The sequence below is a fragment of the Coturnix japonica genome, chromosome 24 (genome assembly GCF_054131305.1).
Source record: "Coturnix japonica strain WE chromosome 24, WE-NBRP24, whole genome shotgun sequence".
NCBI classification, from domain to species: Eukaryota; Metazoa; Chordata; class Aves; order Galliformes; family Phasianidae; genus Coturnix; species Coturnix japonica.
In genome coordinates this window covers 9,175,064-9,199,320 of record NC_140686.1, presented here as the reverse complement: position 1 = coordinate 9,199,320, position 24,257 = coordinate 9,175,064, and the positions used below count along the sequence as shown (strand labels likewise).

General features: G+C 47.5%; 1 protein-coding gene across 19 annotated transcripts in view; it reads right to left on the bottom strand.

Annotated features, from left to right (window-relative positions):
• TANC2 (tetratricopeptide repeat, ankyrin repeat and coiled-coil containing 2) overlaps nucleotides 1–23,935 on the bottom strand; it is a 141,458-nt gene extending 117,523 nt beyond the window's left edge. For 10 of the 19 annotated variants that reach the window (XM_015885745.3, XM_085523797.1, XM_085523801.1 and 7 more), the window contains exons 1-2: nucleotides 23,834–23,919; nucleotides 8,807–8,951 (exon numbers count right to left, since the gene is read on the bottom strand). The gene's annotated coding sequence lies outside the window, so the exon portion shown is untranslated. Of the gene's footprint in view, nucleotides 1–793; nucleotides 982–8,806; nucleotides 8,952–23,833 lie in introns of those variants that run through there. The other 9 variants (XM_015885744.3, XM_015885746.3, XM_015885749.3 and 6 more) reach the window with 5 other exon arrangements.
• Between the last annotated feature and the right edge of the window lie 322 nt (nucleotides 23,936–24,257).

The following is a 24,257-nucleotide window of genomic DNA, read 5'->3' as shown; positions in this document are numbered from 1 at the left end:
GAGGGTTTCTCCATTCTAAAGGCTGTGTTCTATGCAGACTCGCATTCTGAGGGCTGAATGGAAAGAGGGTGACCATCAGGTAGCTTAAAAAACACATTTTTTAACACATTCATTCCAGCTATAAAACAAGACACTCAAACCTTGCATCGGGGCCAAAGCAATGGAAGAATGAGGAGATGAAAGCAAGATGGGAACCGCTACAGAGCAGCACGAATTCATTCCTAGCATCGCCGTGAGATCGGACCCGCACCGACCCACACCGCCCCGGGTTGACGGCGTTACAACCACCCGTCCATCCCAACACAGCTCCCACCCGTTCTCCGAGAGGCTCCGGAGCACGGAAAGGATCGGATCGCTGCACCTTTATGGGGATTTACTATTTAAACTCAATCAAATACGGACGGACACGCTCCGAGTTCCGCTCCGAGATGGAGCAGAGAGGCGGCGCCCACCGCCCCACATCGCCCGTCCCCCCCCATCCGGGCAGCGCCCCCCACCCCATATCCGACACCCCCCCACCAGGAGCATCGAAGCGGCGCTGCCGACCCCCCTGTGACCATTCCCCTCCCTTATCCCCTATTCCCCTCCCTTATCCCCTCTCCCCCTCGCCGCGCCCCCTCCCCACTCCCAGACAGTGGCGGCGCTGCGGGCTCCGCTTCCCCGCACCGATTCCACCCCCCCCCCCGCACAACCAGAGGCTGCGGACCCCCCCCCCCTCAACACCGCGTTCCCCCATGACATATCGCCGACATACCGACATACACCCCCCCCCCACGACAACACACCCCCATACCTGCCGCCTGCCCTTCCGCACACGCACCCGACGGGGAGGGGCGGCGTAGAGGTTGGTTAATGTGGGGGGGGGGGGTCGGCTCTGCGGCTGCTCCCGTAGAGCGGCGGTGGCTCCGCACCCACTGCGCGCTCACTCCGTCCTTTCGATGCGCGCCGCCGCCGCCTCGCGGGCGCGCGCGCGCGGAGGGCGCAGGGAAAAAGCGGGCGGGGCCGCGCGCGCCCCCCGGGCGGAGGGGGAAGGGAACGGCGGGCGCGCCCCCGAGATCCTTCCCTCCTTTCGTCCCTGCGATGCGCGCGGAGGTGAGGCGGATGAATATTCATGAAGGGGGCGTGGCTATGCAAAGCGTGCCCCGTTTCATACACCGGCGAGTGGGCGTGGCTAATGAAGCGAGTGGGCGTGGCTTAGCGCTGCCTGGGGTCGCGCGTCCCGCCCGCAGTGAGGGCGGGAAGGCGGGAGCGGCGCGGAGGAGGCGTCAGTCAGCGCGGGGTTGAGGCGTTCAGGCCGCATCTCGGTGCTATTTCGGCCTTATTCAACAGTAAGTATGTTTTTCAGCCGCTGTAGGCTTTAATTAAGTTAATTGCAGTCTCTATGCTCGCTAGGCTGGACGATGCCTCTTCTCACCGCCCTTCCCTCAGCACTGTGGGAGGCTGTGTCCAGCATGGCGTCCAGCGAACAGCCCAATGGATGAAGGGGTCAACCAGCAACATAGAACCTTCCATAGAACCTTCCAGAAGCAGACACCTGCATCCTCCCATCTCCTTGGCTGCTCCAAGTGCTGTCTCTAATTGCTGACCCCTTTGGCCTCTTTATACACTAGGGGTGAATTAAGACGTCAGGATAAGTCCCGTGTTTTCCTTCTTAGCGAAGCAAATCTCTGCCTCGCAGCGCCGTGAAGATAATAGTTCCACCTACGAGAGAGTATTCTCAGAACTGATGTCAGCTGCTTTATATGTCGCCGTATCGTTACGAAGGAAACAGAGCCGAAGCCGTAGGTTTGTGGACAACAAGATGCGATGCTCCCATAGCTGAAGGAGCTGAAGAAGGCAATGAAGAGCTGAAGGAGTCAATGGCAGGAGGGCAGCTCCGAACAGGAACACAGCAGCCATGTGAGAGCAATACTGAGTGGTGCTGGGCAGCTTGAAGCATTTAAGAGCAGTCACAAGGTCCGTTTTCTGCACTGTCCATTCCAACAATAGCCAAAAGTAGATGCACATAGAATAATTCCCGCAGGTCTTATGGCATTCTGCAGTGTTTCTGGCTGTAGGACCTCTTGAAGCAGATGTGATTACAATGCTGTGTGCACAAGCTCTGTACAGTGCATTAATCTCAGCTGGGTGCTCCAAGTAGGAAATCCAAGTCAGTGCTTGGGTTTGAAAGCCTTGCGGACTGAAAAGAAAGCATCCTTTTGCTTGCCACCCCAACAGCCTCCTGTGCGTTTTGCAAGGAGCCAGATTCCATTGGAACACACAAAGTTTGTTCTGAATATGCCTTTGGGACACACAGGCACGCTTGGTTCCTGCATCCCGGCCGTTCAGACTTTATATACAGCACCAACCCGCCCAGACCTGCAGGACTGCAGAGGCACAACAGCAGGTATTTGAAGAATATCAACACAAAATACTCATAGCACTTAAGGCTTCAAGGATGGACTCAGGGATGGGGGGAGTTTTCAGGGTCACCATTCTGGATTTTGCTCCAGAAATCTGGTCCAAGTTCCCCATTGATCACATCCACACCTTACCACCTTTGGCCCTTCAGCTTGACAAGCACTGATTCAGATATCCTCCTGGTGAAATGGGACTAAAAGGAAGGACATCGAACCTCAATCGACTCCTTATGTTTTGTGTTGTCTTTGCAGCAAACTGCCATCAAGTTTATACAACAGCAAAGAGAAATAAAACGGCTGTAATAAACAAGATCTCATCTCTTAAAGAGCCGGAATACCTACGGTAAGGTATTAAAACACTCAGTCTCTTAGCTCAGATACCAGCAGATAAACTTCCAGATGGATGCTGTTCAGCTTGGCCATAGGAAAATAAACATTGCTTACGATGGGCAGGCAATGCAGAACCAACTGCAAAGGGGAACCTCGGGGATTCTGTTTAACAGCAAACACCCATTAGCAAAAGAATAATAGTGTATGGCAAATCCTAACTGCAAGTTTGGAAGAGAGGATGTATTTATGCAGATCATAATTCGGCAACAATGCCAAGCTCAACATTTTCCACTTGAGAGGCACTGGGGGAGCTTTAATGATTGCATGTGATCAAGATAACATCTTGAGTGAAGCAATGCAGCTCTGGCACACTGGGGTACAGCTATCAGAGTACAAATAGCAATCATGTAAAGAAAGGTCACGATCACACCTTCCTATGTGTTACCTTACAGAGTTGATGAGTTCTCTACAGACAGAAGGTACTGGTATTTGTGTGCCCAAACACAACAGCAGCTTCTGGCTTTTCCCTACTCGAGTCACACTGCAACCAACTTAACTCCATCCTTAAGAGTTAAGGACTGCTGGTGGCAATCAAGTGAACGTTCATTTGTGGTTGGAGCAGCATCATGCAACTGTCTGCAGTTTTGCTACAGGTTATGGGATACCCTCTGTGGCCACCATACTCTGAGTGCAGCTCCACTTCCAGTTTGTGTGTTGGAACCTCCCACATCCCCATCCTTTGTATTTCTGGCCCAGCATTCTGGAAGGCTGTTCAGCACGGACTGGTTTTTGTTGTGATGGTCTGTATGCACAGACATGACATCAATTGGCTGACCAATGAGAACAGCCAGAAAACATTGAGAAGCTTTCTATTTTATAAACCCACTTCCACATAGTTCAGACAGAGATTGCTGCTGTAGGGGCTGCACACCCCAAAATTAGTCTTGTGGTTCTAATTAGCCCAGTCGGTTTTAAGAAAACACTTCTGCTAATAAGTACTGCCCAGGGAAAAGACGACCAATTATGGTGCTATTTTCTGCACGTCCCACTTATTCCTATTCTCTTCTCCACTGAAAGGAGCAATTTGGTGTGCTAAAACAAAAGGGAAGGAGACAACAACCTTCATGCACGTCTAGGATCAACAGGAAAGGCAAGGAATTATTTGTTCTCCATCGCTGACATGAACAGGACGAGAAGTACCAGGAACAAAATGTAGCAATGATGATTCTGATTGGAAATAAGGAGTAATTTTATAATGGCACGGATGGTTAAACATTGAAATAGGCTTTATGTCAACAGCGGGATACCCTATCCATAGAGACAATAAGTTTTTGTCATAAAATAGGTACATTTGAGCCTGATTTGAGCACTGTAAAACCTCATATAGGGCGCTGCCACCCTTTGCAGCCCACAGCTGTGGGACAGCACTCCTTCACCATCAGACCTTGGAATAAAACTGGTTCTAAAGCAGCAATAATATTTTGCAAGCCAACAAAATAATAAGGCTATTTATTTAAAGCAGAACTGTCGGCGGTTTGATAAATGGAGCTCACGTGCTGTATTGTAAAGAGTAAAGCTCTAGTCAAAGTCATTCTTAGGAAAGGAGAAAGCTTTGGTTCACTCTATTTGTTTCTGTTAAATACACTGTAACTCAGTGGTGATGGAAAAAAGGGTGTTTAACCAACAAGAGTCCCATACACTCCATTAGCCCATCCCAGCATTAATAGAACAAGTCAGATTCTTCTCCAGCACGTCACGTCTCCCATTCAACCCATACAATCAATCAAGATAGATTTCTTAATCGCTCGCCTACCCCAAAATCCAAAGTACTGCATGTGAGCATTGCTCTGAGTGGTTATTTTGTGAAGGAGAAACAACACAGTAACTCTTCCCAGATCTAACATAGTGAATGCTTCCTCCTCTGCCTCTCTGCTTCTCCTACACCATATCAGCCCCACTGGTCCCAGCAGCCCTCGATGTGCAGAAGGCTGACCCTCAGCAGGTGGTTTAGGTGGAGCTGATGCCTCAGCAATAGGAAACATTCAGCTCTGCAAACTTCTGAGATCCCTCAGCTCCCACAAAGATGAATTACAACAGCAGAAACCGCCACATTTGGCAAAACAGCATCTCACAGCGAGAGGCCTGGAAGTGCCTCCTGTCCAGTAGCGGCGTCAAGTCGGGCTGTCACAAAGAGTGAAGAGCGTGTCTCCAACCCAGGGCAGACACAACAGCTGATGAATTTGTTTGCAATAACATTGTAAAAGCCTCATTCCCATCCCCAGTAGGATACCTCCTGACTCTGAAACGCTATCCCAAGAGGGCCTTATTATCACGAACTGCAGCAACGCTCCAAATCCTTCTTTCATGACATTCCTAAACTGTTTGCTCCACCCTGATTCATTTCAGGAAACTGATAAGGCAGCTGTGAAAATACACCGTGCAAAGCACACTCATATTACAAACCAGCTGGCAGAATCTGCGCCCTTTTTTATCCCAGGGGAGTCAAGATTGTTGTTTATTCCATTTATTCCGAAAGGCACATGAACCACAATGCAACCTTCTCTTAATGAACCCAACTGGTTTTGGGAAGTAGGTGTGTACTGACAGAACATTTTGGCTTGCGATGATCACTAAAGCAGCCGCCTCTGAAACATGTGTGGGCTACACTCAAAGGATTTTCTTATTATGAAAGGGGGTGTGGGTCTCTCATGTCAGGAAAATGATCATCATTTTCTCTCTTCCTATTCAGTGTCTCCTGTAATCATTGCTGCCTTTCTCACGACAGCTTCCCAAGCAAGATGATGGGTCAGAGGATCTGCCAGGCCTGGCACAATCCTTACACTGCTTCCATAGGAATGTCAGCCTCCTGTGGGAGCATTAAGCCAGAAGGGGAAATAAAAATGGAGGCTCTGCTTCTTATTAATAACACTGAATGGCATTTTTTCCCCTCAGAATTGTGTATCTTAAAGGCAAGGAAATGCCCAAATGTATCTTGCTGAGCCTATTACCCCATGTTTTGTTGATACAACCTTCCCAACTGCTCTGTTATTCTCCTGAACCTTCTTTCTGACACTGCTATGAGCCACTCCTGTGTGCCACTGGGCTGGTGTTGTTTTACACCCTGGAGGTGGCTGCAGTTCAATGATAGATCCCTCTGCTAACAATATTAGCACTCTGTGGCAGCACAGGAATCCAGATCTTCAGGACTAATGACACTGTAGAGGTACTTGAGGTGAATTTACAAAGTGAAAAACGACACTTTGATCTGCAGTTCCTTTTTAACACTTTCCTTACTTCACAGTTGATCCCAGTTGCCATTGCAGGCCTTGCTTCTGTCTCATATACTGGTCTTTTGCACTGACAGTTAACAGAAGCCCACACATAAGAAAGTCATTTCCTCCTCCTATTCCAGAGGTGCTATCTGCAGGCTAGACATACACTGAGGAACAAAAGTTGATAATGGACTTATACTTAACGAGGCAACTGTGGAGAGCTACAGATTGCTCCTGCTGCCACTGGATACCCTCCATGCATGCTCATGGCAAAGGAGCCCAGCAATACCTCCAAGCTATCCATGAAGGGAGGGGCAGGATGAGAAGGGCTCATCACCTGTAGGCCCCTCCACCACTTTAGCCTGAAGTTTAGGGGCTCTTCACTGGCTCTGCTGGTTCATCCCTATGAAGGACTCCCATTCCATTTGGGAACAATACTGCTTTCCCCAGCATCCCACCCTAGTTGCTTCCTAAACTACAAAGGCTTAGACCTGACCAGAAGCAATGGCAGGTGGCCACGTGGCTTGTGCCTCTCTAAAGCCTCTCTATGCTTTTCTGCTCTCCAAGACGGTGATCTGACAGAACAAACCAGCTGTTCCCCAAGTGCTCCACGACAGGCTGGAGCCTGGATAGTTCAGAGCAGCACTTGAACTCCTCAGCTCATGCCTATATCTTTGCCAAGCAATGTCTTCCATTATGAATCTTTGTTGTATAACAACAGATACTTTGCAGTTATTATTTTTTGTTTGTTGGTTTTGTTTTTTTTTTTTTAAGGTAAACCATATTTGAGCCGAATCAAAAATAACCAAGAGCTAAAATATCTGCAGTGCTGGGGCGATGCCAAACACCCACAGATCCTGTACCCTGCACTCAAGTCTTGTCAAGTAGCTCAGCACATCTTTGTTCTCATCATTTACTTTCATTTTATGCCTAACTGAGAAACGTCCTGATTAACCAAGCAAAACACTGCAAGGAAAGCACAGGGAACGTTTGGTCAGCTTTGGGCACTTTGTGTTGCTCCAACATCCACAACTATCTTGCTGAGATATTTAGGCATATGTAAAATTGTACATAGAGCTCCTAATTCTTCTTCCCCAAAGTCTTTTACAGAAGTAAACAGATAATGAAGCAAAATGATGATAAGATCTGTTATGGGTTATGGAACAACTAGTATAGCTGGGAAAGGCAATGATAAACAGCTCCTTCTGTTAAGACAGCTCAGCCCAAGCTTTCCAGTCTGCGGTCATTTACCCATTTACCCATGGACACCCAAGTACTGCAGAACAAAGCAAGTGCTGTCCTTTAACACAGACAAGGGTTATGTTACACAGCATTAAGTTGCATGTCAAAGTGTTCACCTCCATACACAGATGAAGCAGCTCAGAGGAAAACTAACAAGTTTGGTGATATAACCAGAGAAACAAGAGCACCCAGAGCTGCTCCTCCCAGGTACCAGCTGGATGAGGAAAGGGGGAGCAGCAGCCTTTGCTATCGTGCTGCTGGATTTTCTATCCTACAGCAGGTGGTACCCTGTGTATAGGAGTCTGCACAGCAGTCTATAGACATGGCATTTTCCAAAGGAGAAGCACAATAACCAGAACGTTTTGGGGCAGCACCAGAAACTACGGGAAGTTGAAAGATCACTATTAATTTTGTTCAATGAAATAAGGACTCTGGGAAACTGAAGCAAAAGTAAGTGCTTGTATGTGATGAGGTGAAGTGAGATGAAGCGACTACGTATAAGAAATGAGCGATCCACCACTGGTTTGAGCACTGGTGATGCAAACTGTTTTCAAGCTCTAATATAAAAAACATAAAGAGAATATTTTCTCCTCTGCCATTTGCAGAATAAGACACTTCCCTTCACTAGCCTGTGTATGAAGTGAGAATGAACAGCACTTCTTCACCTGAAGCTCAAGCAGATGAGGAACACCCCTAACGAGTTTGTTCTAGTCAGAATCAGGAAAGGCAGTAACAAAACAGCCTGTTTTTCCGGTACTTTCACTTTCCACACACCCTGAATTACATTCACTTTTATGGGAGATGGAGACCATTCACACCCTTTGCAAAATGAACAGCAGCAGCCAGGCAAGCGGTGTGGAGGGCAGGAGACCTGCCTGCTTTGTTACACAAGCACCTGCTTTCAGGATGCACTGTAGCAGAACCACAAGCACCACAAGAGCTGGGGCAGCTCTAAGGCTGGGGCTGGAGCCAGGGGAAAGAAACCAAAGGGAGGTTCAGCAAAAACATTCTGAACTGCCCTTGTCAGGGAAACACTGAGTCCTTGCATTACACCACAGCAGCAGGTGGGTGACAAGGATCCCCATAACCTGGTGATGAGTCCTCACATCCAGAGCTCTGAGTTTACACATCTCCATTGCAGTGCTAATGCTGTCCTATGGACAGTCTCTCTCTGAAGTACCCTCTAGGTTGCCTGCTCTCAGCTGTATGCATGGGAGAGGAGAGGTTCCCTGAGAGGCTCCCAGGGCCAGCTTTGATGGAGTTCAAAGTATTTCCTTTTAACTATTCCCCTTTTGAGCATAAGGTAGAATTCTTTCACTCTGAGGAAAAGGGACTGCCTGAACTAATGGGGAAAAGGGACTACATGAAGTAATGTCTGTGCTATCAGGACTTATGTATGTGCTGCAGCCCCAAGCAATACAGAAAAAAAAACCGAGGGTGTCTGAAAGTTTAGGACTTAGATATTTTTCTTGTATAGCAAAAAGATACATGTACAAGTTTTAATCTCAGCTTCCAAAGGTGTCCTTAACACATGTGTGCAGTACTCCAGTGATCACCCCTTACCTTATACTTCACTGCAGATTGCTGCTGGAGCTTTGTGTAAGCGTTCAATGCACTCAGTGGGAGTGGCTGCTGAACATCTTCCAGGAGAGCCATTAAAGATCCTTCCTGGCTGCCTTCAAACCATGCTGAGCCCCAGCTAGGAAACCTGTGTATACAAACGTAAAGACACCTAAGCAAGGCCAAGAGGAATGCATTCTTCCAATGCAGAACCCACAAGGAAAGACAGCACAACAGCAGCAAATGGCAGAGCACGCTGACATCATTAATTCCAGCAGCCCATCTGATGTTCACCCATAGAAATAATATTTATGACACTTAAGAAGCTTAAAACAAAAAAAAAAAACAACCAAAAAAAACCAGAAAGCCCGACACCAAGGAAACTATTTGCAAATGGCAATGTTTGAGAATGATCTCATTTGAAAAGATTTAGTGCAGCAAAATGTGTAACTGGAAATGAAAGGGGGGGAAAAAGAGAAAGAGAAATGCCTTAAGACGAGAGTTTGAGGAATATATCACAGGTTTATGCCAAGAATTATTCACATACATCTGCACAATCCCCCTCCGTCTATTTTTACTTTCCTGTGGGCCAATACAGAGAGCTGCGTATTGTCAATCCTAAAAATAAGCATTTGAGCTTTAAAAAGCATTTCTATCGCGGCATGGGAAAAGAATGATAGTGTTCAAATTAACCTTTCTCACAGGCTACATTGCCTCAGCCATGGTAGGTAGAGGGCAGAGCATAACCTCTTCCTCACCCTCCAACAGGAACAAGAGAACATGCCAGACGAAGGCTGGAGGACCATAAGCAGAGAACGTAGCGCAGCCCTCCTGCTCTGCACCCTGGGATGTGCATCATGGAGAAGCTGCCCTACCTGCAGTACGTGTGCCTTCCCAGAGCTCACACCGTGTACACCCACAGTCCCTATCAGCCTCCAAAGCCAAAGCTGAGACCCTGATGCTGTTCCAACAAATAGCAGAGCTCCCTTGGCTTCAAAGGCCGTTTCACACCATAAACTCCAGAGTCACTGGAGAAGCATTCAACTGCTTCATCACTGGCCCCTGTGCTTGCTGCCTGTCAGTGCTACCTTCTCTGCATACCTATTAGTGCACTTGCTCTAGTTCCTTAGGTCATCAGCTTTCAGTTGAAACTGTTCTGCAGTGGACACCATGAAACCAATCAGACATTTGTACAGCAAAAACTACTACCTGCATGCACGCTTACTGCTGTCACTTCCCGTGGCTTCTTCAGCTCAGCACAGTGTCACCCATAGGCGAAGGTGGAGCAGATGAGCACTCAGAAACTGGGGCCGACCACCAACAGCAGCCAGAGCTCCCACAACACCCCACAGCTGTTTATAACACAAAGGATAATTTTAGCAGCATTCCCTTTTGTTTTCCTCTCTATTTAGAAAACAAATGCAAAACCTTCTGGGGAATACTCCAAACTGACTTTGCATTAACTCCATTGGCAAAGAGGACCGCAAGCAAAAGTGTCTGGAGCACAAAGTTGGGCAGATGAGCATTGCTGAGCTCTGGGGACAGCTGTTGAGGGTCAGAGCTGCCAATCTAAAGCCATTTTGGTCTTGCAGAGAACAATTTTATCCACGTGCAGTGAAGGTCCTCCCCTTCTCCTTGCTTCCAACCAGCCCTCCGGATGCTATTCTTGCTGACTGCTCATGACAAATGTATTCAGTACTGTAAAAAAGCCAAAAGGTTCTTTACACTGAGCCACGTCTGCTGCAGCTCCATTGCCAACATTGCAGCTCCACTGCTGGGCCTTGTGACAGCACAGTGCAAACACACAACTGCAGGCAAACAAGTGAAACACACAGTGAAAAGAGAACAGCTGGAAAGCACAAGCCCAGCACATTGTTCCCTCATCTCTATGCAATTAGGCAGCCATGTGCTGGCTGCTTACAATTCTTGTAAGGAGTACAGTAGTGTTGTACGTGTCCTAGGCATTACCTTGGTGTAAACACCCATGCAGCAGGCAATGCAAAGTAAATGGGGCCCACAGCGAGGATAGGTCAGACATAAGCGAGGAGCAAAAGAGAACAGGAGCCACAGTTCCCTCTTTTCCTATGGTTTACATCCTTGGCTTTGCAGCTCTCACCATTTTAATGTCATTTCCTACAGCCTTTTCATTTGTTCTTTTGGGGGAAAGAGCAATTTTTCTTCCCTTTGTGCTTCATTCTTCAGAATGGAAGAAATCCAAAAACTTTGACAAAAGTACTTTTTTTCTATTAGAAAAAAATGAGCTTTTCTTTCACTTCAGATGGACACGGAGAAAGATTGCTTCCAAACGCCATCTGAGCACGCTCACTTTGCACAGTGAGCTTTCCCTCCTGGCGCACTCGCACCTCACTACTGTTTCACAAGCTTTTCCATTTGGAAGCCAGTACAGATGTGTGGGAAACACTGTCAAGCTCTGGAACATTTTCCATATGAAAATAACTTCCAGTTTTGGCAGTGACACTTGCAGTACTTACCAGTTGTTACGTGCTCAATGCATTACTCTAAACAGTGACAGCGTGACCCCGAGGCTCTTTTTAGGCTATTTAAAAGAGGCTTCAATATCTCAGGTTGTTGCTTCAAAAAAATGACTTCTGGAGCTATTGAAGACCAACAGCCACATCTCCATAATGGAAAAGAGAAGACTTTACCCTATGGGATCTTCAGAGCCTTCCAGAAATGCGATCTCAGGTGAGCAGTGGAGTTGGAGAACACCTTAAGTACAGATACAGATTGTATCTCTACATTATCTTAAAGATCTATGCTATGGCAAAAGACATAACAGCGTAGGCGTAGCTAACCACGCTTCTTTTCCCTTTATCAAACCTTAACTGTACGCCGGATTACGCAGCAGTAACACGGCCCTGCAACAGAAATGGAAACTCAGTGGGCAGCCCGTGTGCTTTTCTCCCAAACAAGATGTAAATAACTGAGGAGGAAGAAGCCTCCATGGACAGCATGGAGTCAGAAAGCTTTCTGCTGTCCCTTGGTACTGCACCCAGCAAGGAGCAACCACAGGTAACGCTGCCGGTGGCTGAGAGGAAAAGCAATCCCCTGACAAAACAGCAATGAGAATTCATCCCAGTTCTGCTCTTCTTGTTATTTACCTCCAACCTGACACAGCCTGCTTCCCAGCCATTCACTCCCTGTGTGCCTCAGCCTCCAATGCTGTGTTTCTCTTGCTCAAAGCTCATTAAGTCAATGCTGTGCCCTGAAGAGTTTCCCACAGAACCAGGGACACATTGCAGTGACACAGGGGGCACAAACACCCAATAAAGAGAGCAGGGAACGCAGATGTATTTCACTCCAATGCAGAAGTCTCACTGTTTGTACCCCCTGTAACCCACACTGCCTAGCACACTAACTTACGAGTAGATTCATTTAACCTAACAGCCTCATTTACATAGCAAATTAGGGCAGAATTTCAACAGTGCTCGCCTCTTGTATCTTAAAGCTGGTTGGTGAACTTCTCAAGACGTGGTTGCTGTTACTCAATGGGAATGAAAAGCAACAGGAGATGGCAGGGCCTCCTTATCCTGCATCCTCAGAGCACAAACAGCACAGCGAGGAGAGGAGCAGCCTGCTGTACACAGCGCCTTCTCACACCTTATTTCAGCTTTATTTCTTCACGTGCAGGAAGGGAAATAAATAAGCATTACAGGCTTCGCTCTGTGCTGCTGCCTCGCCCAGCTATGGCGGATGTTTACCGAAGGGATTAAACTAATCTTTGTCTTCTCCCTCTTATCTGAATCCTCATATCCCTTTCCTAGACGGTAAGTAATGCCATAGAATAATATATGCCATTTCGACCTGGAGCGCGGTGCACGTGCTGTTATCGGCTTCCCACAAACATAAGGATGTTTTCCCATCTGATCCATTTCAGACACTGCAGCCGTTTCACAGCGCCGTATGACACCGGTAGTGAATCTTCAGCCTGACTGCAATCAAATATTTAACATCTAACTAATAAACTGAATGCAGCCGTTACTTCCCCGCCACTCCGTGCTTTATCGTCTGCAGATAAATTACACAGGCAGAATCCCTCCAGAAGTACAGAAAAGCACGGATTTGAGGTTGGATTGACAGCAGTGGTCATTGACAGGCAGTGAGTATCTGCTCATGTATTACAGGCTGAGGAGAAGTGGAAAATGGTTACCTTCGGAACTGGCACTTCCTCACCTGACATTTACTACAAAAGATTAAGAAGAACCATTTCTGCTGACAACAGAGGACTGAAATCACATGCAACAAGCAGGTTCAGCTCCACTCTGCTCCAGCCAAGGCTGCATACCCGGCTCCGTCACAATGGGTATGGTCAACTTGTTCCAAGGAAATAACACCTGTCCTCTCAAAATAACCAGCATCACCTCTCACCACCCATTCCCTAAATAGGTTGTGAAATTACCTCCCTTGACAAGGAGCACTCCAGTGGGGATTTACATATGCAGACAACAGGACAGAGCATTGGAAGCGAAGCACACAGGGCACCTTTAGGTGCTGTCTTCTGTTATTGCTGACATATGTGACTAGTCACAGCCAACTCTGCGTGGAGCCAACGTTTGTCATTTTTACAAGGACTGAGTAATGCTAAATGTCACTGTGGGCTGGTGTGAGTGCTGTTTACAGGAACATTGGTACAAGATACGAAGGGCCACATTTACGGTTGCTGTAGCAAGCTGAAACTACCCATCTCAAGACACCGGAGTGATAATAAACCATCGGGGAACCCATCTTGCTTTTTGTCCAGATGAATTCCAATATATTATCTAAAAAAAGATCCCAAACCAATAAAAACTATGCAGCCAAAAATGTTTGTATCTCTTCTAGAAGCGCACATGCCAATTAACTGCAAGGTTTGGGACACACAAACCGTGCAGCTGAACTTAGGAAGGGCCTTCCAACATTCCAACAGATGCTTTAGGATCAGTTTGCATTTCTCTTTTAACCCCAGTTAAAAGCAGTGACAGCGGCAGAGCCAGCAGAGCAGGAGGGATGGACACAGTGCCAAACTCAACGCTCCACAGACCAACAACATCCCATGGTCCAACTGCAGAACACGCTCTGGGCCTTCTGAAACACACTGCAAAAGGTGACCAGAGACAAGGTGTTCACAAGTTCTCTGCAGCACCAAATACAACCTATCAGCCCTCACTGTGTGTTTCCTCATTTAGAGGACGGAAAGAGCTGCCACCACATATGTCATTAACTACCTGACTGGAACATCAGGTGCTCAGTGAACCAACGAGATGCTGATGCATGTCCCCTTGGGGTGTTCACTATCCTGTGCACACCCTGGTTGCAGGCAAATGCGTTAGGAATGCGTTATTCCCATAGGGAAGGAGGCTGTAAGCAGACCTAATGAACTTCTCAGTGGTGTTTGGAGCCAACCCAACACAAGGTGCCTGCAGACTGCAGCTCTGAGGATAACACACCATACCTGCTCCTCCTTTCCAGCCGCCCAGCTGGGCAGATCCATAAGAAAGAGGTAAAAAACTTGCATTATTCTTGGCAGCACAGATGACATCCTCGTACCATGTTTAAGGTCAGCAGGGGGGACCTGACAGGGAGCCTCAGGTAGGATGAGACTCAAATGCAAACACAGCCCTACCTTATGTTTCCATTTCACCATACAGCTCTTAATGATTTCCTAAGCTTTACAAATCACACGTCCTTTTCCACCAGGCAGCTCATTAGCAGCAGCCCTCAGATGGACAGGGAAGATCAAACCTTGGAAGGAACCTGGGTCAGAGCAGAGATTGGAAGAACTCCCCAGCAGATCCCAGCACCTGCACCTCACAGGGCTCTGATGTGACGTCTGATCAGCTGCAAACCTGGGAGGCCAAGGATGCGTCTCCTTTCACACTGTGCAGATGGCATCACTTTAATTACTCTCCAGCATCACATGTTGAATAGAGCACTCTGATTGATTACTTTCAGATAAACGGACCATTGTCTTCTCCTTCCTATGAATGTTCCTGCATTGAAAATTCAAGTGAGAGAAAGCAGAACGGAGGGGAAAAACAGCCCCACAAAGGCAGGAACAGTAAGCATACTCCACAGCAATTATTTTCACACCAAAAAGACAGAAGTGGATGGAAGGAACATATGACCAGAACCACGGGCACTATTACAAAGCACTGGCTGCCTCTCCTAGCTACCGAAGCATAGGATGAGGTTGCTTAGTAACCCAGCCTGCCGGCTCCCTGCTCGGAAATCAGCCATAAAAGGAACTCCCTTGCTATTGCAGCATTGCCATGGCAATGTACAGAAGTGATGGATCCCGAGTTAGAGGCACACCTTAAGCAAGAATATGTTTTCTCTCATCTTAAATATTTTCCACCCCACAAACACATGGAGTCTGCAATTCTAGATAGCTCCCAGCAAGGCTAACTTTTGTTGTCTGCCTTCGTTTAAGACTTTGCATGTGTAACAAAGCAATTTGCAAGGAAGAAAAGATAACAGCCGCCACGCTGAATTGTGAACATTCATCCAGCAGGGAAGAAAAACATACAGTAAATGCGTACAGGCGCTCCTGCAATGTGCTGACACACAGAGGGAGGAGGGTCCTGTGCAGGCACTGGCTGCAGTGAGGCTGTAGGACAGCAGTGCAGTGCAGCCTCACTGTGCAGCTGCAGGGAAACACAGGGTCTGCCCAGCCTCAGTGACTGCAGAAGGAGCCCAGAGCCTGGGGAGCCACACAGGGACCTGCATCACGCAGGGCAAGGCACAGCTGTGTGCCCTTCTGTGCTGCTGATGGACACGGGCTCTGCTTGGGACACCCAGTTGGGTCCACCATGACTGCTGAGGGACAAAGATGAGGCAGCTCAGAGGAGATGCCCATGTTCAGGACACCCAGCTGAACCCAGCAAGTCCCACCTTGTGCCACCCCTGCACTGTCTGGCACAGAGGGCTGAAGAGCCATCTAGTCCTAATGATCAGCATGGCTGGGGAGTAAGTTCCTTAAGGCCATATGAGAAGGGAAAGCTGTTGGTTCCTAGAAGAAAACTGGCCCCTGAAGCCAACAGGTTACATGGGTTCACAGGACGTCAGCTGTAACCCAACATGCAGCTCCTGCTCTTCCAGCATCTCTGCCCACCACCTCTGCATGGCAGTGATGCTGCTGAAGCAGACACACACTGGGACTGGACTGCACTTCTTGCGGCCAGGCAGCAGCAACAAGGCCACATTCATCCCCCGATCCTCATGCAAACACCAAGAGCACATGGCAGACACAGAGTTCCCTTTCTATTGCAGCAACACGCCAACGTTGGGCACCTGGCAAGGAGGGGAGCAGCAGAAACGAAGCTCTTTTCTTCCCGAAAATGTCTAAAACGGCCTCACAAACCAAAATTATACAATAATTATCCTCTGCCTTGAGCTGAACACAAAAAGGTTATTCACTACAAAGCCCTAGCAACCATCTTACCCTTAAAGAAAAGGAAAGCAGACTGCCAAAGCAGTAATGAAATGACACACAACTGTTAATTTCATGTCTGTTTCTCAGAAGTCTGTAATAATAACCAGTAATTCCTTACAAAGCATCCATTCTTGTTCCCTAATTCCCACCTAGGGATATTAAAAGGCTTAGCCGTTCCCTAGCTGTATCTTGCAGGAGATAACGTCCACTTTGTTCCTAAAATAAATACACATAACTCTTTTTAAGGAAAATCACCAACTTTATAGACAATCTATAGAAGTGCTCCAGTGACTCCAAATGGATCAGCAGGACTAGTAATGATGTCTGGGCACATAAATGGGTTTCTCTGCTGGCTCAACATGACCTGAGTTCGATGGCCTCAGCACAGTGCTTCAGAAGGTCACCTTGTGTACTTGGAACCATTATGAACAGAAATTACTGAGAACTCCCCCAGAGTGGACAAAGTGGCATCGTTTTGTTCTGCACTAAGCTGAAAACGCACAGTTTCATCGACTACTCATGTGTCTTTCCAGAGGACACCAAGCAGATTACCGAGCAGAGATCTGCTAACAACAGCAAAGGCAGGCAGGATCAGGAATAGCTCCTCTAATTGCGCTGCAGCGTCATGCTACCACATAACAAAAACAAATGCTGTTCCAGAAGCAGAAGTCTCTGCACAGCTTCTGCCATCAGGAGAACTGCCTCAGAACATGGATCCTGCGGGCTGGCTCAGACCTGACATCCACAGGCCTGAGAGTCCCACCCAGCTGCTTTTGTGTACGTAGGAATAAAGCAAGCTACAAAGCTGCTTGAGGCATCAAACAAGTGCATTCACATACGGTACCTGATGGACTAAGCCAGATGTGGGCACACACACATGGCACCATCTGACCAGGCAGACCCTTCTCAGCAGCCGTGAGTTTCAACTTGTAAGTCATTGAACCAGAAGCCAGAATTTAAGGGATTCCCTTTAAACCAAACAGACACTTGTTTTACTTATATAGAACCCTTCAGAATGGTCTGAAGGCATGTCACAAGGCAAAACCAACTCGATGCCATCCCAGGAGGGCTGCTGCCTCTGACTGTGCTTTATGATTCCGTTTGTAGGGCAAAAGGGTTCCTAAATCAGTGCCCACTTTTTAAACCATTTTTGCTTTTATACCCCAAAGTTAAAGCCCTGGCCATAGCAAGCTCGTATTTCTTTGAGAGCTCATTCACACGACATGCCTGTTGGCAGCAGCCCAGCATGCTTCCAGGACAGTAACACCGCTCCCGTGCTGCAGGCAGGCTTCTTCATTATCCTATCTCTGCATTTCAGGAAGAGATGGCAATGGAAAGGAAGTTGGTTTAACCTTTGTTTGCATCGTGCACTCACAGGTTCAACGCAGGTCTGCGTGTGCTTACGTAAGGTGGCAGACAGATGAGGCTCAGCGCTGAGACCCACATGAGGCTGTATGTAAAACAACTGCACAGCGGACTCGAAAACCAAGCAGGGCTCTGAAGCAGCGCCTCAGGAAATGCAGCTCTCTGCTGACTTGTGCCAGCAAGCCCTGGACGTTCCATTATTTATATACAGCTTCAGACAAGCAGAGCAGTGTGCGCTAGATAAAAATGTGCTGCACAAATAAGAGTCAGATCCAAAAAGGTGCAGTCTAACAAACCCAAAGCAGCACACAAATCCATACAGAACGTACACAGGAGGATATATAGCATTACGAGTTGGAAAGTGGCTAGAAAGACATTCACTTTTAAGAATCATTTATAGAAAACAACAGCTTGGACAGCTACTCCAAGCACAGGGAAAGGCTCAGAGCAAAGGTAGGTGCACAAAGTCGGCACAAATGTGTGCATGGGTATGGGGAGGACTGGGAACTTGGGGAGCTGAAGGAGGTCTGATGGTACATAGGGACAGAGCACTCACTGGCACCTCAAGGAAACTGCAGTGGATCAAAAATCTGATGGTAAAGTAACACAAAATACACTCCACAGGACATGCCCATATGGAATGGACCCTGGCATGGCTGGTGAATGTTCTGCTTTGAATTCTGAACTACTAATGCCGGCTTTAGAGTGTAAAGCTGTGCCCTGAAATGGTACTTGAGAACAAAAACAGTAGAACAGACCTTTAATTTACGCATCATACAGAACTCGTGTCCCATATTTGTGCTTTCTATGTGGTTTTGTCTCCTCCCTGTGTAGCTTTCCCAAGGAAGCGTTTGCATTTGGTTCAAGATACAATTTAGCCTTGGCCATCATATTCTTCACTACTTAACAACATTTCTCAACACTGAACCTGCATGGAGGAGGAGATCCTTAACAGATACAATGCAACAAGTAGATTTACTCTGAGACAGACTGTGTTTCCATGTTCTAAATAAAAGCCTGTGTGCTGCTCAGATAGACCTGATTAATGGAAGCCTGATGTGCACAAGCATGACTCACTTGGTACACTCACCAGCCTGATGGTGTCCCTCCTCCAGGATGAGTGGGAGACAAGCACAACTGATGACCATACCCAAAGTGCTGCTCATTCCAGCAATGACCCCACTGCAAATGAAGGCCCTGGTCCAGCTGCTGTCTGAAGGCACTAAACCACTGCACAGCACCTTTGTTACACCACGATCCTCCAGCTTGTTTCTGTGCTAAGCATGGAGATCTGCTGGAATTGAAGAAAACCCAATCCAGCAATAGCAGTGCCTCCAGAAGGACAAAGACACAGTACAGCTGCAGAGCATGCTATGTGTACAGTGCTTATGTTTATACAACAGTGTGTATACTTAAGGGGTGAACAGCAGGATGCGTTAAGCTGTTTAATTCTCCAGACCCTTGCTCGTGTCGCCTGGTGTTATGTGCACAGCAGTCCTAAGTGTTCCACAATACTTCTGCCTATTGATTCCAAGGATGGGCAACTTTTAGCAGGGACATGGAAGACATGAGAAGCAGAGCTCAGAGAGCAGCCAGCACTAGGACCCATGGACGCAGCACCAGGAGCAACACCTCTCACCTTTTGCCTCTGCATGTTACAGCAGCAGGGATGCTGCTTTCCATAGACAGCTGTAAGGCAACTGATATCATCCCTCCCCCAACAAAGGATGCCTCCAAGCTCGTGTTAAGTTTCTGCCAAAACATTTACCATCTAATTTGGGAAAGAAAATACATATATATATATATATATATATGGTTAGGAGCCATTTCTCTCCCCTAGGATAATGTGCCAATTCCTATGTTACAACGTGTTTCCCATGGAATCATTGTTACTGCATCTACTTCTTGGAAACAGAAGTAATGAGGTGCAAAGCTAGAGGAGGTGGAGGAAGCCAAGAAGCAGCCCCCCTCCTCCTCCTCTGTTCTACAAAGGGAGTTGCTCCTGCCATTTCTATGGGAATGATGCTCAGCAAGCCAGAAAGGGAACGTGCCAGATGAGGGGAAGGGAGAATCTGCTGCATGCTTTCAACTTCATCTACCAGGTTGCCAAAACAGCACTCGATGGATCAGGTAGATGTTAAAGCTCATTCAAGGAGCAGCAATTCAGAATTCCCTTCCAGCAGTCAAGGAAGGTGAGCAGCAACACAGGAGGAGGGGACACAAAGAATGGGGTACAGAAAACCTTCTGTGTGTGTGTGCAGAGCTCCTTGCCTCAAAACTGGCAGCCTGAACTCTCGCTTCAATTTTAGCACCGCACTGTTTATCCATCACCTTTGGCTGCTTTCAGGTATGTTGTTAAACAAGGGTATCTTTGGGAACGTATGGAAATATATCCTATTTCTGGGAAAGCTCAGCCACTGATTACTAAAAGGGGAAGCAGGGGAATGAAAACCAAGGGGCTCAGTCAGCTCAGTGGCACCCATTGTCTCACAACCAGAGCAAAACCAGACTTTCCCCCACCCACCAACGAGTGACTTGTGTATATTTACACATATGGAATCACGTACTGGTACATCTATGAGACCAGTGAGTGTAATGGCCTCTCTGCTCGTGAAAACATTGCATACAAAGCGTTCAGTCAGCCAGAAAACACACTGGGAATCCCTTTTAGAGGCCTTTAATCATGATGTATAAAACACTCCTCATTACTTCTGATACCTGCTGGGGTTTGGCATGTCTGAAAACACTGACGTTGAGTGTGGGGATGCAAGTCAACACATTGCACTGGAGCTGCAGGGCACAATGCACACCCCTCCTATTAACACAGTTACTGCAGAGCTTATAATACACCAAAACCAGAACGTGACCGATTCACCCACGTCACCAAAGGACACAAACCCTGAACATCCTATTCATTGCTTTTAGAGTATATTTCCTCCACGCGCTGACTGATGCACCATTAAAATTCCTGAGGCCATACCAAAAAGGAGTTCTGCCAAAAGCTGCCCATTAACAAGCAATTAATAAACAAGCTTTAAAGCACAAGGTTGCTCATGCCATCCCACAGAATATATTCCTTGCCTGCTATTTCTCACCGGAGACATTTTCTGACAGAACATTTTATCTCTGCCAGGGACTGCAAAGCAGAAGGCTGCGATTCTCCAGAAGAATGATGAAGTCTACACTTGCTCACTCTAAACACTCGGATTGATTAAACTTTAATCCTAAAGGCTGTTTGCTGGCCCAGCGGACAACAGATGCATAACAGAAATGACACTGTTAGCAGTACGGTGCCATGCAGCAATTGGAATGGGGTAACAAGACCACTCAGACCTACATCAGGAATGTGCAATCTGTAACAGAAGGCTTTTGGAAAAGGAGAAGGTTCACTCTGGCCTTGCACCACCAACACCCCTAACATGCTCCTGCTGTACCCACCAGGCTATAAAGTCCTGACTCCTGCAGCAGCATTTCTATGCTTCAGAGTTGACCCCTATGAGGTCAAGTGAGGCTGTAAGCAGCAGACACAGTCCTGCCTTCCACTCTCCCAGTTATAATAGCTGCTTACAGAGGGCTGACCAGAGATATTCTTTCTTTAACCAGAGGACAGACTGAAGGTCTGTGCTGGATTCCTCATCTGCTGCAGGGTTTGCACAAATATGGGCTGTGTGGTGCTTGGGGGCCAACCCATCTTTACAAAGCAGACATTAACCTGCATAGCAAACCCAAACACAAAGGCTAAGACAGAAAACCCCATCAAAAGGGGACAAATGCAGCTCCACATTCCTCAGAGGACAAAGGATTGTTGTGGTTTCTGAAGTAAAATATAGCTTACAACAAAATTATGTGCTTTGCCTGGCAAAAATAGTTGTAGACCGGAGGCAATTACTAGCTCATATCTAGGAGCCCAAGAACATTGGAGCTCCTCCAGCTGTACGCACACTGACAAGTCCATATTATAAATGTATTTCCTTTAATTCTAAACACTGTGCCTTGTATTATCATCATGTTTCAAAGTCAACCAACTCATCTTTTGCTTTTTTCCCTTCTGAATCCTAAGTGCAGTACAACGCAAGTCCCAATAAGTAGTTTTGCCTCAGCTAGCAGAATCTGATTGTAAAACATCTTATGACAAAGTGCTGCTGCTCAATTTTGCATTCATTCTCATCCTTTCTGAACTCGCTCTATGCTCATCTGTATTAGCATTTCAGATTTCATGCAAGAGGATCCATCTTTAGAACGTAGCAAACGAGTCCCGATCCTCTAGGAATAAAATTAATACCCAGATGGTGAGAACAAAAAGGGAAAAAGAAACTCAATCTGCACATGGAGGTCTCAATCTGAGAATATCCCCCCCTAAAAAAAAGGCAGTGTTGAGGTCTGAAACAAGTGTGATGTTCTGTCTTTCCCATCTTCCCTTGAGAAGTGCTGCTGTTTGCCAACAAGGCCCTGTGTCTCACAACCACCATCCCAACAGGACACGTTCAATACATGTCATTCCACAGGGACTCATCAGGCTGGGATCTTTCCATTTCCACAGCCCTCAACTAGATTTGGCACTTCTCATTCCCAAAATAACCCGCACAAAAGAAGAAACGCAGCCTTTGAGAATCATTTGATACCCTCTGCTCAGGGCCAGGCTGGAAATACATCGCCTTACAAGAATCCTAAAGGCATCTTAGGGAAGCAGAGGTTCCCCCTCAAGCCACATTCCTGTTTCTCTCTGACTTGTGTGTGTTGTACACTCGACATTCTCTTCCTGATGCTAAACTGTAACAAATCACACACACACACACACAAAAAGAAAGGAAAAGGAAAAAGTTATAATGCAGAACACAAAGTGACATGTAAATCCAGAGATTCATGGGTGGGATAAAGCAGGCTGGGACAGCAACCTCAGGCATGCTGTTTATATAAGGAAAACGCAGCTTTCAATCACGTGGGTAACACCAGTTGGCTTTCATCTGTTAGCTCTCAGTCTTTGTCATCTGCCCAGCACAACTGCAGCATTAGCAGTGAGAAATCACTCCTGAAGCAATACAGACAGCAAGGGGGAGGTGAGGCCGACAGGGAAGAAAGCAAAATATCTGAAGGTTCAATTAAACAAAGGGAATTAACATTAAAAGGCCTTTTCTGCAGCCGTGATGGATCTGAGTCTGCGATCACTTCAATCGTTCCTAAAGCCAGCCTGATTTCAGTGGGAAAAGGAGTGCCGGGCCCTTTTTCAGTGCCGTAAGATATTAAGACGTTCTTCATATGCACACCCTGAGCAGATGCTGCTCCCAGATCCCTGCTGCCCGTGCACTATAGATTATGGGCCAGATTTACAACAGTATTTGGGGGACTTAAGCATATTACCACACGTCATTACATGGCATCTGCAGAAACGCCAAGCAAGGTTACGCCTCCCATTTGGGCTATATTCCAATAGCTGGTGGAGATTCTCATCCTCAGGTTGTGCCTTTAGCTTCTTCTGTGCAATGACTGCTTTACTTTCATGCGCTTTAGGAGTCCACGTGCACTGCAGGCACCGGAATAAGGATCACAGCAAGAGAAACAGCCATGACTACAGTGGAAGACATCCATTTTCCTCTCAAACCTGACACTCTCAGGCAATGCTCCCTGTGCTCTAATGAATGGCTCTAATGAATGGTTTCCAACGTTCTCATTTCTTTCTTCCTCTTTGCAACAGGAGAATTGCATGAACGGCTCGAAAGTCAGTCAGAACAAGCCTCACAAACCTCAACAAACAAGGAAATCCTAAATTACATTGAGACCACTGAGCCCTGGAAACCCGACAATATAAAGAACAACGAGGGTGAGCTGAGGGCAGAGTCGAGGCTGAGCAAAAACACTTCTGTATTTGCATCTGTTTCGTTCTCTCGATCTTTTTGGAGAGCAGGAGGAGAGAAACGCTCGGGTGTGAGATACAGGGAATCATTGGAAATCAAACCTATCGAAATACGGACTGAGCTCCGTTCTGTGCGGGCAACACAACGGCGCGGCTGCCCCGCTGCTCTCAGCCCGCAGAGCTGATGCTGCGCGGAGCATCTGCGATCCGCTGGAGGTGGATGAGACGGAGGGGAAGAGAACGGGAACCGCAACGATCTCGCGGTTAACCCATAGGATTTACCCGAGGAAGAAGCTCAGCAACCCAACACGCGGTGCTTACAACGGGAACTGAAGCCCCACCCGGCCTTTCCCCATCCATCCCCCCGCTCTCATTCACTCACCCCCTTCCACCGCCTTCCTCCCCGAGTAATGGCCTCCTCAGGTAGCTCCTCCCCGGCGCTGCCACACGGAGCGCGGCCGCCGCCTCCTCTTTCTTCTCCTCCCCCTCTCCCACTTCCCCCACCCCGGAGGGGGGCGGCCTCAGGTGCTCTCGCACGTTAAGGAAGAGAGAAGCTGCCTTAAGAGTGCATGGGGAACGCTGGGTGAGCCTCGCTCAGAGTGATGGATGTACCCACAGCGCCCTGAAACGTGAGGCTGGAGTCGTGTTAGCATAAAGCTGCGAGGGCTACGAGCGTGTTTATCATAACTGAGGGTCGGGTGATGCTGGGTAAAGCCTTTCCTTGCCCTGTTATCCTCGCCATGCCCTGCCTTTATTATCCTCGCCATCAGGTAACTGCGTTGCTCCAAAACCCTCCTGCCAGCGCT